This window comes from Eumetopias jubatus, unplaced genomic scaffold (assembly GCF_037043125.1).
Source record: "Eumetopias jubatus isolate StellerSeaLion01/CBP00866 unplaced genomic scaffold, mEumJub1_p1.0 scaffold_14, whole genome shotgun sequence".
Classification (NCBI taxonomy): Eukaryota; Metazoa; Chordata; class Mammalia; order Carnivora; family Otariidae; genus Eumetopias; species Eumetopias jubatus.
Genome location: NW_028274820.1, coordinates 1,836,665 through 1,839,833, shown reverse-complemented (window position 1 = coordinate 1,839,833; position 3,169 = coordinate 1,836,665). Strand labels below are relative to the sequence as shown.

Sequence of the window (3,169 nt, the reverse complement as noted above, 5' to 3'; positions counted from 1 at the left end):
TTATTTATAGAGCATCACAAGAGCCTTGTCCTGGAAGTTTTGCTAGAATTCCCCTCAGAAGCCATTTGGAGCCGTGCTATTTTGGGGACGGTTCCTTAACACATTTCTCTGTTTATAACTCTAAAGGGGCCATTTTGGTTTATGAATCTAATGGGGCATTTTGGTAATTTACAGTTCTCTGGTAAATTTCCATTTAGTTGGGATTTTCACACTTATTTGTATAAAGATTTGCAAAACAGCCTCATTTTTAAAGAAAATTCTGCTCTTTCAAAGGTTATTTTCCACATATCATTTCTTATTTAAGTCTGATTTCCCCCTTCCCTCTGAATTAAGTTGGCTTTTGGTTTGTCTGTTTTGTTAATTTAAAAACATGATTTAATTAATTAATTTTTTAAAAACTCTCCTTCTAATTAGTTTCTGCCTTTTTGCTTTTGTCATTTCCTCCTTGAGCCTTGTTTTTTTTGTTTGTTTGTTTGTTTACTTTGTTACCTCTTCTTTTTTTTGGACGTGGGATTTTAATTCATTTATTTTTATACTTTCCTTTCTATTGATAAAAGTGTTTATCATTGCCTCTGACCGCTGCTCTATATTCGTACCACATATTCCAATACGTAGTATTTTCATTTTTATCATTTTTACAGTTTGTATTTCCCCTTTCATGCAGGGTGATTTAATGGGGGTTTCTTAATTTTCAGATGGAAGGATCAGTATGTCTGGCTTTTGTTAGTAAATCCTAGCTTCATCATTTTGTGATCTCAGGATGTGTTTGTAAAGTTTCACCTTTTTAGTGTATGTGCTGCCGAAGCGAGCCCTCTCCTTTTTGAAAGTTGGTATTTTCTCTGTCAACTAATAATGGCCAATTTTGGCCAATTTTGTGAATGTGTGCTGCAGAGGAGAGTGTGTTCTCCAGCATCGAGCCTCGGGGCTGCGTGTTGACCCACGAGGTCACTCCCTGACTATGCGTCTAGGTTTCTCACTTACAGAAACTGTGAGATAATAAACTGGTGTTATTTTAAGGCAGGGAGTTTGTGTAGTTTGTCGTGCATAAATAGAGAAGCACCTGGATGCGAGGGGGTAGAATTGTGTGAGTCCTTCTGGAAATGCGCTGTGGACAGAGGGGTGGAAGGATTTTGAGAAACATCTTGGAGAAAGCTGAGGATGTGTGGGGTGGGCTCTTGGCTGAATCTGGACTTTGAGGACACGTAGGTGATGGCTCAGAAGGAGGTGAAGCTCGTGTGATCAGAAACTAGGGGAGGGGGTCCTTGTTATGTGCTGGCAGAGACCTTGACAGCATTGTATCCTGAAGTGATGTGTGCAGAAGGACTTGCAAGCAGTGGGCATGGTTGAGCAGCTAAGGAGATTTGCGAGAGCAGAATGTGGAAGGTGCTTCCTGGTTTCTTCTTGCTGCCAGTAGTGAAATGAAAGAGGGAGTGGAGGCATCGAAGGAAGAACTTGTTGGAAGGAGCCAGAACCGGGTGATTCTGGACGTTCTCAGCCTCTCCAGAGGTCAAAGGATCCTAACTGTGAGAACTAACTGCTGGAAGCTTGCATCAAGAAAAGCCTGAGCACCTGCACAATCCAGCAGGTCTCAGAGCTCGCTGGTGTCCTGATTTTAAGCTGGCCCCAAACGCTGAGCCCATGACGCTGGGGCTGTCGAGCCCCGATGCCCAGTGAAACTCTCTGGGAAATCACAAAAGCCGAAGTGGAAGAACGTGGAAGTAGTGGAAGTGAAGGTGATGGACTTGAAATTGGAGAAAAATCTGTTTTCTTCATTGGAAGTAAAAATAGGGGAAAGACTACTATTATTCTAAGGTGTCTTGACAGGGATGAGCCACCAAAACCAACCTTAGCTTTGGAATATACATACGGAAGAAGAACGAAAGGGCATAATATACCAAAAGATATTGCTCACTTTTGGGAACTAGGTGGAGGAACCTCTTTATTGGACTTAATCAGCACACCAATCACGAGTGACACCTTATGGACATTTTCTATTGTTCTTGTTTTGGATCTTTCCAAACCTAATGACCTTTGGCCCACCATGGAAATTCTGTTGCAAGCCACAAGAAGCCATGTAGGTAAAATGATAATGAAACTGGGGAAGACAAATTCTAAAGGAGAGTCTGAAATGAGACAGAAGATACGGAGTAATATGCAGAAGGACCATCCAGTGAGTTGCTGTTGGGATTATTCCTAGAATCCTTAGCCCCATACATAAAGATAACATCACAAACAATTTCCTTAGGTTTTTATGCATGATTTGAAATTCATTTGATGTAGATGAACTTGTTCACTGGAGAATTACAGCAATATAATAAAACCGCAGTGAGAGCAAAACAAGGGGAAAAAAAAAAAAAAAGAAAAAGCCTGAGCATGTGATCGGCCACACCCGCAAAGTTCTCTTGAAAGAGATGAAGTGTGTGTTCCTCTCAGGAGGCTTAAGGACCTGAGCAGTTGCCAGAGATGGAGTAGGAATGATCTTGGAAAGATCTGTGGATGTGGCTCTTGTCTAATGGGGTATAATCCATGGACAACCCACAAAGATCTTTAGAAAATTGTTTCATCACAAACACAGCCAACTTGGACTCTAGGGGCAGAGAAGAGACAGGGGGACAGGAGGCCACTGGGACCCTACATTCTACTAGCAGGAAGCAGACTGCTGAAGCCACTCCGTGGTAAGGTTGTGCTGCCTTTTGTGCAGAAGCAATGATGGCTTGGCAGGTGGGACGCAGAGCCCAGAGAGCTGAGAGCCAGGGAGAAACATTCCCAGGTCCTGAAACCTACCCCAGAGCCCCTGTATTCCCAGCCGGATTTCAGAATGACCATGGGCCAGCGAGCTCCTATTTTACCACCCTCCTCCTTGAACCAGGACATCCCCAGCAATTGCCTTCTGCCTGTGGGGTACTGGGGACACATGGCTCTGAGTTCTAGTCCACAGATGGAAAACAGTTGTGGCTCAGGAGCTACACGAAATGGACTGCACCCAGGAGCCTCACTGGGTCTGGATTTAGGTGGTAATCCATGGTGACAATTTGGACTTTGGGCTCGAGAGCTGATGAGGTCTGATCGGATGATGAGACTCTGATCTTTGCGCTGAGCTGTAATGAGACTCCGCTAACCCTTGCTCAGGCCACTGACCTCCAGAAATTTAATCCTGTAAGTTTGCAGG

At 43.6% G+C, this 3,169-nt stretch overlaps 1 pseudogene; it reads left to right on the top strand.

The window, feature by feature from the left end:
- The first annotated feature begins 1,663 nt into the window (after positions 1-1,663).
- LOC114213635 (cytoplasmic dynein 2 light intermediate chain 1 pseudogene) lies at positions 1,664-2,264 on the top strand (annotated as a pseudogene).
- The last annotated feature ends 905 nt before the right edge of the window (positions 2,265-3,169 follow it).